Here is a 16,860-nt window from a genome sequence, read left to right on the forward strand (position 1 = left end):
AAAAAAAAAAAAAAAAAAAGATTTTCTGTCTTGTGAAGAAAGTGACACTATTCCTAGAAAGGACTCCTCCTTGTTAGACTTTCTGCCATTTGCTGTCAAAACTACCTGGAATCCAACAAGCTGGTGTGTGTGTCAAAGGTTTTGCCTTTCTCAGCCCCCAACCCCCTCAGGTTCCCACTCTTTTCTGTAATGAGTAATGACATCACAATTCTGCATTTTCAGATCCTTGAAACTATCTATGTCCATACGGACATCTAAAGTCTCCAATTCCTTCCTTTGCCATTGTATTCTCCTGTTTTCTTTCAGGGCCTTATCCTCGGGTCCCTCATCATTTCCAGCCTCCACGTTGGAAATGTTACATCGTCAGATCAGCTTTGTTTTAGAATTAACCGGATCTGGATTCTAATTCCATCAGCCCCATTCCCTAGCAGTGTGAGTCAAGCTATTAAGTTTCCTGAACCTCTGTTCTTGAATCTTTGAATAAAGCTACTGATACTTACAGCGGACAGCTGTGCTGAGAATGGTTACCTCTAAATTGTGAAGGTGTAGCACAGGTGCCAGAAGTTGGGGGACCATAGTGTATAGGTTTAGATATCCTGTTTGATTTGATTAAAGATATATATATTTTTGCCAAGCTAATGAGTTCTGGTGGTTGCTGTTTAGTTGTTTTAAGAGACCACCATGTCTATAAAGAATGTAACTTTGCTTATTTGTTTTGATTACTTTCGCCTTTTGTTATTTTTTTTGCCTAACCTCACTAGCTAGACTTCTAGGACAAGGTTTAAGAAGAGAGTCGAGCCCAGCATGGTGGCGCATACCTTTAATCCCAGCACTCGGGAGGCAGAGGCAGGGGGATTTCTGAGTTTGAGGCCAGCCTGGTCTACAGAGTGAGTTCCAGGACAGCCAGAGCTACACAGAGAAATCCTGTCTCGAAAAACCAAAGAGAGTCGAAGGTGGACAAGTGTCTTTGAGTTCTTCTTTTACAGGAAAGAATTATGTTTTGCCATGGGATTTTAAGAGTCTCTTCCCCTCTGCCACTTCCTTTCCTCTGCTTGCCTTTTTAAAAAAGATATTTTCTTTATATACATTTCAAATGCTATCCCGAAAGTTCCCTATACCCTCCCTCTGCCCTGCTCCCCTACCCACCCACTCCCGCTTCTTGGCCCTGGCGTTCCCCTGTACTGGGGCATATAAAGTTTGCAATACCAAGGGACCTCTCTTCCCAGTGATGGCCAAGTAGGCCATCTTCTGCTACATATGCAGCTCTGGGGGTATTGGTTAGTTCATATTGTCGTTCCACCTATAGGGTTGCAGACCACTTCAGTTCCTTGGATGCTTTCTCTAGCTTCTCCATTGGGGGCCCTGTGTTCCATCTTATAGATGACTGTGAGCATCCACTTCTGTATTTGCCAGGCACTGGCATAGCCTCATACGAGACAGCTTTAACAGGGTCCCTTCAGCAAAATCTTTCTGGAATATGCAATAGTGTCTGGGTTTGGTGGCTGATTATGGGATGGATCCCCAGGTGGTGTAGTCTCTGGATAGTCCATCCTTTCTTCTTAGCTCCAAACTTTGTCTCTGTAATTCCTTTCACGGGTATTTTGTTCCCTATTCTAAGGAGGAATGAAGTATCCACCCATTGGTCTTTCCTCTTCTTGATTTTCTTGTGTTTTGCAAATTGTTTCTTGGGTGATCTATGTTTCTCTAGCTTCTCCACTGGGGGCCCTGTGTTCCATCTTATAGATGACTGTGAGCATCCACTTCTGTATTTGCCAGGTACTGGCATAGCCTCATACGAGACAGCTTTAACAGGGTCCCAGGATCTATCTGGGCTAATATCCACTTATCAGTGAGTGCATATCTAATGACTTCTTTTGTGATTGGGTTACCTCACTAAGGATGATATCCTCCAGATACATCCATTTTCCAAGAATTTCATAAATCCATTGTTTTTAATAGCTGAGTAGTACTCCGTTGTGTAAATGTACCACATTTTCTGTATCCATTCTTCTGTTGAGGGACATCTGGGTTCTTTCCAGCTTCTGGCTATTATAAATAAGGCCCTCTGCTTGCTTTTATTTTAAAAGTAAATCCATTCTTCTTAAATAAAGATGGTCATGTGAATTTTTGTTTCTCTTTCCCAAAAACCCTTTGTTTTTTGTTTTTCCTAGAAATGTAAAGAATTTAACTTGAGTGATTTTTCTCATCCTCTTCCTCTTTCTCCTCCTTCCCTCCCTCCTTTCTTCCTTTCTTCCTTCTCCAAACACAATCTCTCTGTCACCCAGGCTGTCCTGGAACTTCAGGCTGCTTCCAAGACACAGTCATCCTCCTGCCTCAGCCTCCTGAGTACCAGGATCACATACTGAACCACCATACCTAGCTGAGTTTTGATGATAAACCAGCCTTTCCTATTTGAAATTCTACTTTGTCATGTTTTATTATCATCTTGATATTTTGGTTTATTCAACTATGTAATGTCTTCTGAGTGCCATTTTCATATCTATCAATGAGGGATGTAAGCTGGTGGCTTTGTAATATTTCTTTTATTGTTTTAGTATTATGACTCTCTGGCTTCTCAGTTTCCTTCTATTTTATTCTTGATTTCCCCTCCAATTTGAGAAGAAATTATCAAAAAATTGATGTTTAAAAAATATGTATCATTTGGTTCATGTGTGTTTTGTTTTGTTTTGTTTTGTTTTGTTTTGTTTTGTTTTGTTTTGTTTTGTTTTGTTTTCGAGACAGGGTTTCTCTGTGTAATAGCCCTGGCTGTGTTGGCCTCCCTTTGTAGACCAAACTAGCCTTAAATCCATAGAGATCTGCCTGTCTCTGCCTCCCAAGTGCTGGGATTAATGGTGTAAGCCACCACGCCTAGTCTGTAGAAAGGCTTTTAATGACAGATTTAATGTTTTTAATAGATAAAGGACTACTCAGTTTTTGTTTCTTCTGGTCATATTTCAAAGATTCACTCATTTCATCTAAGTTATCAGATGTATTGGCATAGCACTTCTGAGTTACCCTCCTGCTACCCTCTGGGAGTGTCTTAGTTTCTGTAACCAAATACCCGAGAAGAAGCAACATATGGGAGAAGAATTATTTTGGCTCACAGTTAAGAGCTTAAGTCCATGTGGTAGGGAGTGGTTTGTGGCAGGGCTGCAAGGTAGCCTGTAAGATGGAATCCTCAGTCACGAAGCAAAGAGAGACAAATGCTGGCTGCTCTTTTTCTCTTTCTATTGGGTCCAGCGCTATCATGAGGTAGTGCAACCCGTGCTCAGGGTGATCTTCCCTCCTGGGTTAATTCTCTCTGGAAACATCCTCACAGACATAGCTAGAGGTGTGTCATCACTGGCAAAATGTCTACTCAGGCCCTTTTGCATTTTTAGTCCATTTTGTTTGTTTTCTTTTTTTTTCCTTTTGCCATTGAGTTTTATGAAGTCTTATATCTTATGGATGTTAGGTTCTTACCGGATACATAGTTTGCAAACATTTTCTATTCTGTGGTGGCACTTTTATTCTATTGATTACTTGGGAATCTGACATCATGCTCCCTGATTGCACTCACCTCTCAGTCTTCCCATGTCAGCCCCACCTCCCACTTCCTTGTAACCCCCCCCCTCTTAACTAAAAGAAGTCCATTTTGTGTTGTCTATATACTCACTGGACCATGGTCAAATTCCTAGTGGCCAGCCCACCCCCTTTCCCCATGGGAGAATGAGTCCTCTTCTGCCTGCATCCACACTAGAAGCCATCAACTAGGAGAGCCATGAAGTGCCAGATCTCCCATGAGGGGTAGAGCCAGTTCTTCTGTGATAAACCATGTGGTAGCCTTTTTACTGTACAGATTGCTTCTTTGCTAGGAAGTCCCTGGCGATATGTCTGTCTGTCTGTCTGTCTGTCTATCTATCTATCTATCTATCTATCTATCTATCTATCTATCTATCTATCTATCTATCGGTTTCATTATTTATTTATTTTGAGATCTTTTTTGTTTGTTTGTTTGTTTTTTTGAGACAGGGTTTCTCTGTGTAGCTCTGGCTGTCTTGGAACTCACTTTGTAGACCAAGCTGGCCTCAAACTCAGAGATCTGCTTGCCTCTGCCCACCAAGTGCTGGGATTAAAGGTGCGCGCCACCACACCCGGCACTATTTTGAGATCTTTTTAAAAATATTTTTTATTTTGTTTTGAGATTATAATGTAATTATAAAATTTCCTGCCGGGCGGTGGTGGCACACACCTTTAATCCCAGCACTTGGGAGGCAGAGGCAGGCGGATTTCTGAGTTCGAGGCCAGCCTGGTCTACAGAGTGAGTTCCAGGACAGCCAGGGCTACACAGAAAAACCCTGTCTCAAAAAAAGAAAAAAAAATTTCCCCCTTCCCTTTCCTCCTTCCAAATCCTCCCACATGCCCTTCCTGACTCACTTTCAAACTTATAGCCTCTCTTTTCCCCACTAACTGTTGTTATAAGCATATATGTATACACTCCTATGTCTGTGTAAGGTTACTTTCATGTATGCTTTCAGGGCTAACCGTTTGGTATTGAATAATCAGTTGGTGTGTTCTTTCCTGGGGAATACCATTTCTCCTGCTATTACATAATTATTTATTGAATATGCCACAGGAAGGTTGGGTGCTTGGATCTTACATGCTGTCTCTATCAGCTCTTTAACACATTTGTGATGTAAGAGAGTTCTGCCTTTGGTGTCCCTTGCCGTTCTTTTCTTACCCCTCTGCTTGCCCTCTTCTCCCCGCCTCATGCTTGCTTCCACCCTCCCCGGACCAAAGGCGGAGTAGGAAAAGATCAGACTTAGTGATTTCCTTCCAACTCCACTCATCCATTCATTCAATCTGACTATATACTCTCTGATCTCTGTATGCCAGATGCTCTTGTGGAAAGCCCATTGGTGATAAAACCGACAAAGCCCTTGGCCTTGTGAATTGAAATACCAGATGAGAAGATACTGCTCAGTCAGCCTTCGAGACATGACTGAGTCCCTGGTGCTGTGCTGGGTCCTCTTCCAGCTGGCATGGAGTATGGTAGTGAGCAGGGACAAGTAGGAAGTACCACAGGGTTGCAGGTAAGATTGTACAGAGCAGGGACATAGAGTAAACAAGTGCCAGCATCCATGCCCAGCAGCAACAAACACAACGATGGACAGACAATAAAGCATAGACAAGAGAGGAGATGGAGGGGCATTGTTATTTGAAAGCAGATGGCCAGAGAGGTCTTTCTACTGACGTAATCTTTCCTTTAAACCCTTGAATGAACTGTGAGTTACTTGAATTGAATTTAAATCCAGGCTGTACCCAAATGGGTGGATGAGAGCATTTTAGAGAGCAGAGCTGGATGGCTGCCGATGGTGAAGGTATGGGTGGAATAAATATGGTAACATCCTTTGGTTTGGTGACAAGATCTGTCTTTGAAGAAAAAATATCCATACTTTAACTACCTTTGTTGCTGTAACAGATGATAGTAATTTTATAAAATGGATAAATGAAGGCTTTTAGAATTCTTGATTATCTTTTAAAAATTACACTTGTTTATTTATTGTGTGATAGTGTGATAGTGTGTGTGTGTGTGTGTGTGTGCATGCACACACGCGAACACTCGTGTGTATGTGTGCCATAGCTCATGATTGGAGATCAGAGGACAACTGGTGGGAATCAGTTCTATCCCACCTGTGGGCACAGGGGATTAGACTCAGGTCATCAGGCTTGGTTATTAGTGCTTTTGCCTATTGAGCTATTTAGCCAGCTCTGGGTTATCTTTTAAATACTATTTACACAAAGATATATTAAAAAATAAGACTAGGGAGGTGGCTCAGGGGTCAATAGCACTTTTTGATCTTACAAAGGATGTGATGGTTTGAGTGAGAATGGCTCCATAGGCTCGTGTGTTTCAATGTTTGGTTCCCAAGTGGACCTCTCTGAGAAGGATTAGGAGGTGTGGCCTTGTTGGAGTGGGTGTGGCCTTGTTGGAGTAGGCGTGGTCTTGTTGGAGAAGATGTATTGTTGCCTTGTTGGAGTAGGCACTGGAATTTCAGAAGCCCTGTGAAGCCCAGTCTCTCTCTCTGCCTGATGCCTGCTGATCTGATCAGGATGTGAAGTCCTCAGGTACTGCTCTGTCTCCATGCCTGTCTGTTTCCCACCTGCCATGATGATCATGGATGAGCCCTCTAAAATTGTAAGCAAGCCTCCAATTAAATGCTTCCTTTTATAAGAGTTGCCTTGGCCATGGTGTCTCTTCACAGCAATAGAACACTAAGACGAAGGACCTGGACTTGGTTACTGGCATCTACATTGTAACTCAAAACCACCCACAGCTCCAGTTCTAGGGAAGTCTGATGCTCTCTTTTGACCTGCATACGCACCAGGCATACACATGATATACATACATACATGCAAGCAAAATACTCAAACATTAAAGAAAAAAACATATTTTAAATATATAAAATATATACAATTCATTTTAGTTTTTTAATCCTTGTCTTTCTCCCTCTTTCCTTCTTTTCCCCACTCCTCTCTTCTGGCTTTTCCCTTTATGACTTTAAATAGGATCTGAAGTCCAACCCTGGACTTGAATTCCTATCCCCAATCTCAGCCTCCTGACTGCTGGGATTATAGGAGTGCACCCTACCACCTTGGTTAGTTTTCCAATATAATAGTTATCTTTATCAGGAAAAAGAAAGCTGCTTTTAGAGAGCTGCTGAGCATCGTTCCAATCAGAAGAGGCAGAGGTGAGCGTGCCTTGGCCTCGGCCAGAAGGCCAAACCCTGTCTTCGCCCTTCTTTCAGGATGGCTTCCAGGTTTGTGTTCACCTGGCTTAGTTTTATCAGGGGTGAACTCAGTGCCCGTGCAGAGCCACTTAGGCTGAAGTCCTAGAGGGAAATGGCCCGGAAATCCTGCCAGTTTCCTGTTTGAAGGATTTGTTTGCTGGCTTGAACATTTTTTTTTTCTGTCATTATCATTGACCTCTTCAGAACGTGTGTGTGTGTGTGTGTGTGTGTGTGGTGTTGGGTTCATATCATGGTTTCCTCATCATGATTCAGCAATATGTTTTACTTTCTTAGTCAAAACTTGAATCCCACTTGAGAATAGAGTCTTTTATGATAATGTTAGTGTAACTGTCTGCCTACACCAACCTTCCCTGACGTTATTTGATGACCCAGATTGTGGAGCTGAGATTATCTGGCTTCTGACCTGGCTTTACATTTTCTTTGTCTAAATCACTTTAAAAACTTTACATCAGGAATCCCGTGTGAATGTCCGGCTTATTAGGGTGCAGATAGAGAGTCCTCTCTTGCTACAACAGGGAGCCATTACAGATGGCAGCTTTATGCATGAAGCAGATCTCTCAGCCTGCCAGGCTGGGAACCCCACTGGCTCAGTGTGAATGGAGTGTGTGTCCCTGTGCTTGCTTGCTCGCTCATCTGCAGCCACTGTAGCTGCACAATATCATAAGCTTGCGAATGCACCTTATTTCCCCCTCAGTTGAATCTGATGCTATCTCAACCACTTTGCTTCCTACCTTTTCAGTGTGTGGTTGGATATTCATCTTAACTTCTGAGGAGCGTTTTACAATTCAACATTCAACAGGTCCTGGATGTCAAAGTAAATTTAATTTTTAACCCCCTGTGGGTTTAGAAGACTAATAAATGGTTTGTCGTTCTTATCAGAAGTTTTGGCCTCAGGAGAAATGGGCCAGAAAGCCATGCCTCAGTTAAGTATGTAGAACTCAGAAGTGGGGACTAGTTAACTCATTAACTCGGCTGTTGGTTTGGTTACCTAAAAGATAATAAAATCAAAATAATTTAAATATATACAAATATCACTCATTCTTAGGGAATGCATACAGGCATCATTGAGAAGAGAGTGAACAGTGGCAGTAAAAAAAAAAAAACAAAAATATAAAGCAACTGCCTGAAAGTGAGGTTTTTCTTGATTTTTTTTTCAGTATAGTTGAACTTGATTTTATAGTATTTGTTTACCTACTATTGGTTTTTCAATCTGCCACAGACAAATTATACAAAATTCCCCTATGAATAGAAAAGTAGTGTTTAAATCTATTTCTTTTTGGCCAGGACCAGCAGCCATAAGGCTGATTTCAATAGCTGTATAATGTTTATTTATGTCATTACTCAGGGGAGACTTCCCTGATGTGAGTTCATCTCAAAGCAATAATCCAGAAGGAATTAAAAGGAGGTCTGAAACTATTAAAGATGGGCAGACAGGGGATTATAGAAGAGGAACACTTTGTAAAGGTTTTAAAGTCCTTGTTTTTAGATATAAGAACTGTAGCTGGGACAGCAGTGCCATGGAAACGCTTACCTGTGACCCAGTTATCATTATGTCCTCCTCCTTCTTGGGTTGGGAGTCTGGGGGGGCACAGGACTGTACAGTACCCCTCTTTCCTCTACCTTGATTCTGATATTATTACCAAGAAACATGCGATAACATCCTTATCCTTCCCTGATTGGGGAAAAAAAAACCATTGGCTTTGAAAAGTTACAGGCTGTAATTGAAACTGTCTTCTAATTGGGGCCAAATAAAGAATTTGTTGAAACCTTATCAACCAGCGCTAGCTGGTCATAGGTTTTATTGCACTTCCTGCAGTGTCTTTGGTCTGAGTTTTTTTTGTTGTTGTTGTTGGTTTTTTGTTTTTTGTTTTTAACCACATGTTAGCTCAGACTCAGTGATTTAATGACCTTTAAATGAACATTATAGAATACCTACATGTAAAAGTACTGGCTTATCTAACCCGCCCTTGTTCCCAAATAATGACATGGAGACCTTTATATTTATTGATAAGCTCCAGGCTCTATAGCTGGGCAGATGCTCATTTATTCCCACCTGACTGTGCTGGCCTGGGCCGCTTCTCAGCCATGTGGCATTCATTACCTGTTATCTTGGATTCCCCTGGGCACCTGCTCAGTCCTGTCCTCATGGGGACTCCCTGGCCCACCTGAGACCCTCTCTTTCTCTCTCAGGGTCTCTTTTGCTCACCAATGTCCACCTCACCTTCTTCTGCCCAGCAATAAATAGGCTTATCAGCTCTTTATTGACAAGTCAGAAGACCACGGAGAACAATGTTTTACAAAATACTGAATCAGGAAATGCTTCATGATAATGACAGCATCAAGTCCAGACTGCGACCAGATCTCCTGGTACAGAAATCAGTAGTTGAATACACAGTGCATAAAAACATCCCCCAACACTTACAGGATGGTCATTTCCTATGTGATTAAGCTATTTATTTATTTATTTATTTATTTAAACTTTTTGGTTTTTTGTTCTTTGTGAATCTCACATCATGCACTCAATCCCACTCATCTCTCCCCACCCCCATCCTTTACCCTGCAGCCTCCCCTGCAACAGAGAGAAAAAAGTCTCACTGTGGAAGCTGTAGCCCGTCATAGGTGTCCCACAGGATACTCTTTGGTCCACACTCTTTTACTCATACACTGTTCACTGCAATGACTCGCTGGTCTGGTACTCGGCCCCTGGCTTCTGCTACTTTGTCAATACTGGAACCCCACTGTGGTTCCTCTTGGATATCCTGTTGTTGCCCTGTGTCATGGAGATCCTAAGGTTTAGATCTGTAGGACCAGCTCCTTCGTGCACTCCAGCAGTTTATAGATGGGGTAGGTATTGGGATGGGCCAATTCAAAACCCTGGATCTGGGTCTAAGAGCTCTCTGAGCTGGTCAGCCCTCTGGCTTTCCCATGCTCACACCCTTGGGGCCAGCTCACTTGTATCCCTACCACCAGGGTCAGCTCTACGGTGCTGCCCAAGCAAGGTGCAGGACCAACTCTCCTGACTGCTGCAGCAGGTGAGGGTCAGGCACAGCACTCAGCTCTCATGGCCAGGTCTCCCACCTGCCACAGGTGGTGATGGGTAACAGGGGAGGGGAGGGAACTGTCTCTTCTTCATCCACACCATCACTGGGAAGATGAGTGTCAGGGCCAGCTCTCAAGCCGGCTCACCAGCAACTTCTGCAATGTTTCAGGCTGCTCTAAGGTACCCCAGCTGGGTTAACGGTGGGGTCAACTCTTTTGCTCTCCTGGGATGCCCAGGTGAGGGGTGGGGCCAGTTCTATACAGCTCTCAGACATTCATGTGTCCCCACGTGGCAGCCCAGATGAGACACATCTTTCTGGCCTTTGGTGTTAACAGAACCGACCCTGCTGCTGCAGGGCCACATACTCAGACATGGCCCCCAGTGGCAGCACAGGGCAGAACCCTACTGTGCTTCCAGGTGTCCGCACTGGCTTCTCACATCGGGATGCTCTTTACTACCCTTGAGTGTCCAGTTCTGCCTCTCTTCACTGTGCCCACATCCTCCTGTTTCTCTTTCTCTTCCATTTCCCCACCATTTACTTGCTCCTCTTAGTGGCACCCGGGGTCTCTGAGTGTCTGGGGTCATCTCAGGAGTGGTCTCAGGAGTGTTATGCCTTGCTTGGGCATGACTGGTGGTCGTCACCTTAGGCTAGCTCCCTGTCTAGGCCCCATGATGCTAGTCTGGTGGTTGTCTCCTGCTTGCTACTCCTCTGGGCCCGCTCAAGTGGCCCCATGTGAGGGTCATCTATCTCAGGCTCACTCCTGCCCAGGACCTATGGTCCTTAGCAGGGCTCTTCTTGTCTCCAGCTCACTCCCGACCCTGGGAGTCCATCAAGGCCTGCACAGCGTCAGACTGTTGGTCATCTCAGACTAGCTCCTTGTCCAGACACCCTGGTGCGGACTGGTGGTTGTCTCAGGCTTGCTGTTTTTCAGGGAATGCTAATCATTCAGATGTTCATAGGTCAGAACGCTGAGCATAGACACAGCCTCTATCCTCTCTGCAACCTATGATGTGACACAGCAGCCATACCTGCACAGCCTCTAGGGGCAGGACTAAGATGAATATATATATATCAGAACTCATTATAGATTGTTGTGAGCCACCGTGTGGTTGCTGGGAATTGAACTCACAACCTCTGGAAGAGCAGACAATTACTCTGAGCCATCTCTCCAGCCCACCCCCTCAGCTTAATTTTTTTATAAATATATTTTTTTATTGGCTGAAATCATATGGCTCATATAGATTGAGCTTTTTTCTCCCTTTTTATATCCTTGGGGACACCACACATTCTGTGGTTGGCAGAATGGCAGCCTATGCCAAGTCTTAGCCTTCTCAATTATCTTTCCATGTGGCTGGATTCCAGGAGCCCTGTAGGAGACACTTCAAATGTTTGCTGTACTCTGATGTCCCTTGTTGACTGTTTCTAGTCTCCCCTCCTGCCTTGCGTTGACATTTCCGTCTGTCTTCCACCTCTCTTGTTGACCAACCTCTCTACTACGAAAAACAAAGCAGACGTCTATAACCAAGGGCTTTTTCTCAGGCTCTGAGCCTGAATTCTAATAGCCTCACATTGAAAGCCATTTATAACTGTTTGTGCTTTAACTAAGTCCGCCCTAACTCCCGAATAAGGACACAGAGACTTATTTTATTTACGATGCTTACAGCCATAAGCCAAGCTTGTTCCCATTAGCTTGTAACTTATTTATCCCACTTATATTATTCAGTGTCTGCCACAGGCTAGTTACCTTTCCTCAGTTCATATGCCCAACTTCCTCTAAGTCTTGGGGTGGAAGGTGGGAACCTTCCTGGTCCTGATCTATCCCAGAGTTCCTCTCTCTCTGCCAGGTGTTCCACCTACTAATCCTGCCTCAGCTTATTGGCCACCAGATTTTTATTGACAGGTGATGCTTCCACATAGTACACAAGAGATTATCTCTACAGACACCCTGTGACCCACCTGTGGAAGTGGACTGAGGAAGGGGCAGGACCGGCCTATCTTGCATCTGTTTGTTTAGAGTCCAAAGGAGTCTGAGCTAACGTGTTGAGGAGTTTAATGTGCCATCTCTATCAGAAATAATTGTATTTCTCATAAAGAATTCTCGTAGATGTGGAATCCTTAACTCAAAGACAATCAAGGTAAGACACAGGAGGAGTCTGGTGACCCTTCCAAGTCTCACCTTGTGGATGTTGTTGGTGTAACCCTGGGCCCACTGCTGATGCACTCTCCTAGATACACCTTTATAGGCGTTTCAGCCAGGCAAGGGCTTCTATGCTTCGTTCTACATCATAAAAACCTCAGACATAGAGTTCTGAGAACCCAAAATGTGAAAGTTGATTAGAATGTGCTTTCCCTTTGGAGCATAAGATTATTTTATACGTACGAGTAGCTGAAGGCCTCGTGTGGCTATTTACAGTCTTTAGTTACAGTATGCAAAAGTTAACTTCAAAAAGTTCATCTCCTAAATCATCAACATTTAGCATTACTTAATGATTCTAGTAGAAATACTTAAATGATATCTCATTATGACTTTTTCCAAAGTGTATGGAATATTATTTTTCCTCTTACTACTGCATGCTCAGTATCTCAATTGACACCCACTCTCTTGACTATAAATCAGTGTCTCGTGGGACAACATCATGACCTTGGGACAACATCATGACCTTGAAGGGTGTGGATTATCTGTTTTGGTATCAGATGCCCCAAGAATCCATTTTGCTTCTGTCCTTTGTGCTGCCCAAAGGCTGCTGGTCCTTGCTGTCCTTTGGGCTTCTGTCCTGTCTTCTCTTGGACAAACAGAACAGCTTGCTTCCAATCCTTTGGATTTACAACCCAGGTGCCTGAGTTTGATAGGGCTGCATGCATAATGTGAGCTCTGCCCCCCCCCCATGTACGTCTCTCTCCTCAGTGTAAAATATATGAATTTCAGAGTTTCAATATTTGGGTCATTTATCCTGGTTCTACAACTTTTTATTTTATTTACTGTGCAATCATATTTGAGTTATTTTATTTTTTTATTTATAATTTTTAAGTTATGAACTGAATTTCCATATATATATATTCTTTGATACATTTCTTCTGTGAGATGAAGTCCTACATCCAACCTATACTTGTTTCATGCATGGGAGACATCTTCTAAGTACTTCGGATTTATCAGTGCACAAAGAAAGACACCCTTGCTTTCAGAGAGCCTATTTTCCTCACAGAGAAAATAGATAACGGCTAATAAGCTTAATGAAAATATAAATTACTATTTATGTTAAACATGATATGTATTATGGAAGAAATAAAAAAACCAAAACATCTAGTGTGGGTCACGCACCTTTGCTGATCTTCGCTTACCTGAGAGAGGCAATGCTGAGAACTTCTGGCGTTCCTGTTGGTTTCTCCTGTTGACTTGTGCCAAGGCTGAGGCCTACCTGTCTCTGCTAGGTAGTGCCACTGCTGCTGATTCCTGTTTGCTCTCCTGACTTGACTGACCTAGACTATTGGTGTACCCGTAAAGTGTTTGTGAGTGTTTGTGAGGGGATCGAACTGCTGCTGCTGCTGACCTGTGAACTGAATCGCTGATTATCAGACAACACAGATGGGAGTTACTCCAAAAAACTTTCCTGAACAGGTCCACTTCCCCCATATCCTTTCTTTCCCACTACCTCTGGTGGGTGGTCGGCTAAAAGGGAGGTTAAAGCATTTAAGAACCATCATTAAAAATAAGATTAAAAAAAAAACTTAATGTTACACCCAGTAAGATAGGTGGAGATTGTAATATTAGTGTGGTTAGGAGAGAGCTCATCTGGAAGGTGTTTCTGCAAAAGGTAGGGATTTGGACTAAGCATATGTTCATGGTAAGGATTCTGAACAATAGGAACAGCCAGGGTGAAGACTCTGGTATGAGTACGTAGATTGCTCTAGAACCAGCTAGAAACTGGATGCCTTAGTCAATGTTCTGTTGCTATGAAGAGACATCACGACCACAGCAGCTCTTATAAACTCTCATAAACATTTCATTGGGGTTTACTTGTAGTTCAGAGGTAGAGTCCTTTGTGTTCAAGCATGTGGCATGCAGGCAGACTGGTGCTAGAAAAGTAGCTTGAGAGTTCTATATTTGGATCCACAGGCCACAGGCAGGGGAGAGGGGAAGGGGGAGGGGAGGAGGGAAAGGGGGGAGGGGGAGAGGGAGAGAGGAAGAGAGAGAGAGAGAGAGAGAGAGAGAGAGAGAGAGAGAGAGAGAGAGAGAGAGAGAGAGAGAGAGAGAGAGAGAGAGACTGGGTGGGCCTGGCTCAAGCTTTTGAAGCCTCAAGGCCCACCTCCAGAGACATATCCCTTCCTCTAACAAGTCCACACCTACTTCAACGAGGCCACACCTCCTAAGCCTCATCAAGAGTCACCACTCCCTAATGAGCATGCATTCAAACAGATGAGCTTATGGGACTATTCCTATTCACACCACCACACCGGGGCTAAGTGAATGTGGGAAGGAGCAGAAACCACACAGAGAAACAGGCAGGCCTTGTAGAGACTGAATGGCTCTTACACGGACCTCAGCTTTCACTCTGGCTTTGAGAGGAGGATGGTGTGACTTACATTTCTATTATTGTTATTACTTTAGTTTTTAAAAGATTGTGTGTGTGTGTGTGTGTGTGTGTGTGTGTGTGTGTGTGTGTTAAGAGGCACTCACAGGAGCTACAGGCACTTGCGAGTTGCCTAATGTGTGTGCAGGGATCCAAAGTCTAGTCCTCTGCTAGAGCAGTAAGCATTCTGAACCACTGGTCATTTTTCAACCCCCTTGGCTTACATCTTAAAGTACCACTGTGATTATAATAGAGAGAAAGCCGAGGAGAGCAGGACCATAGAGGCAGAAGAGAGACCTGGTAGGAAGCCATCTGCAGTTATCAGATGAAAGATGAAGGTGGCTTGGTTCAGGAGGCAGCAGGGAAGATGTGGGAATCGCCGGGACACATGCTGGGTAGGTCCTGCCCATGAGCTCAAATTCAGTGCTGTGTTCTTCAAGGCTTGTGTTCTGGAACCCTGACGAGGGCTCTTGAAGGACTGAAGAAAGAACAGACACAGATACACATAGAGTGAACTGGGTTTAGGTGGAGACTGCTACAGGTCCCAACACAGAACCTCAGTGTGTTTAATAGGAACAGCACAGGAGGAGGGGTTAGCTAGTCTCTGTAGGTGAGTAGTCTCAGGCTGTCTGTCTTGTTTTTGCTTTTGAGACAGGCTTTCTCTGTGTAGCCCTGACTGTCCTGGAGCTGGCTCTGTAGATCAGGCTGGCCTCAAACTTTACCTCCCCACTGTTGGGATTAAAGGCATGTGCCATCGTCATCATCATCACCACCACCACCACCCACCATCACTACCACCACCACCATCACCACCCAGGCTGTAAACACCTGGAGGAAGCTGCAGTTGCTAGTCTTTGTATGCACTGACCAATCTTCCATAAGCACAGAGACGCCCGGGAGAGCTTTCCCATCTCCTCTCCTCTCCTCTCCTCTCCTCTCCTCTCCTCTCCTCTCCTCTCCTCTTCATACAGGGAAGGCTTTGCCACTTTCATGAGGCTAAGGCTTTGGAGTCCTTCACATGGCTTTGCTCACGTCAACACTACACATTTAATCAGGACTTTATTCACTCAGTGCTTCCTCTGTCCCCTACAGCATAGGGAACGAGGTCAAGAATAATTCCGAGGGTTTTAGATGGGTCGTGGGGCCATCGGTTTGTGGGAGAAGGGAGAGTTCAGATGCTGACTTAGTGAATTTGCCATAGACATTCTCTTGGTTATGTTGGAGAGGAGATGGAACACGTGGCTGTGGAGTTTGGGAGACAGCTCTGAGCCGCAGGTAGAAATTTAGAGATCATTATTATGTAGACAATATTTAGAGCCATAAAATTGATTACCAAAGAAGCATTGGTAATAGAAAAAGAACATCTTGGAAGAAGGGACATAACTAACAAAGGAGCAGGAGACAAAGAAGAGTGTGGAAGGGGCTTTGGAAGGCAAGGAAGATGTTCTGAAATATCCATGTACACTGTGCCATCTTGACTAAACGTGCAAGAAAAATGAGGGTCTAGAAAGCTTACTGACTGGTTTGCATTTGGAGGTTTTGTGCCTTACAGTCTCTTCCCAGCGTGTGTTGCTGTCAAGCTGACCAACCAAGGCTGGGGGTGTGGAGATGCTGGCAGTGCTACAATCAAAGCCCCAAGCACAGGACAGATGCCTAGCTGATGGGGCCGGCTGCCCCTGGGGCCATTCTGTTAGAGCGCAGTACAGGAGCAGCCAAGTCAGGTAGCTGGAAATGGAGACAGGGAGGTGCAGAGGGGGAGAGTACAGGTAACTTGGCTACATTGTGAGTTCTTAGAGTGGTGGTTCTCTGTAACAGATGGAGAACTGAACAGAGAATCAACATCCCGGAGACAAATACTGAACACCAAGGAAGCAAGCCACCGCAGCCCAGGCACGCAGGCTGCTGCGAAACGCAGAAGTGATATGATCAAATAAAGCCAGAGTTGGCATGTCACGAGCAAAGAAACAACATATGGCACACCGGTTACTGCATCCCCGGGACCATATCTGCTCAGGAGACAGTGACGTCTGTAGTTCCCAGTTCATGAATACGTGCTTTTGGTACCTATAGAGGCTGTGAAATTATACCTACCCAGTTTACCTGAGAAAAATCGCTACCATAAAACCACCGTGGATTTCTGGCGTGGTTGCATTCTCTGTTCCTTCCCTGAAGTCCGCCTGTGGGCTCTGATGTTATGTATTATTTATAAAACAAATAGAAAAACGATTCTAGTGGTGGAGAGAATGACACAGTGGTGAGATGGTGAGTTCTCTGAGGCACCTCTTCCCCTTCCCCTCCCCTCCTCCCCACCAAAGTCCTGGACATTCAGGTATTGCTGAATCCTGAGGAGTTGAGAGCAGAGTTAGGGGCTGAGGGCTGAGGGCTGAGGGCTGAGGGCTGAGGGCTGAGGGCTGAGGGCTGAGGGCTGAGGGCTGAGGGCTGAGGGCTGAGGGCTGAGGG

At 44.4% G+C, this 16,860-nt stretch overlaps 1 protein-coding gene and 1 pseudogene across 3 annotated transcripts in view; one reads left to right on the plus strand and one right to left on the minus strand.

The window, feature by feature from the left end:
* The window catches only part of Rapgef4 (Rap guanine nucleotide exchange factor 4), a 298,925-nt gene that overhangs the window by 8,310 nt on the left and 273,755 nt on the right, over positions 1–16,860 (plus strand). The gene's annotated exons all lie outside the window — the stretch shown is intronic.
* On the minus strand, positions 10,758–10,882 carry LOC115030517 (annotated as a pseudogene).

Source organism: Mus caroli, chromosome 2, assembly GCF_900094665.2.
Source record: "Mus caroli chromosome 2, CAROLI_EIJ_v1.1, whole genome shotgun sequence".
NCBI classification, from domain to species: Eukaryota; Metazoa; Chordata; class Mammalia; order Rodentia; family Muridae; genus Mus; species Mus caroli.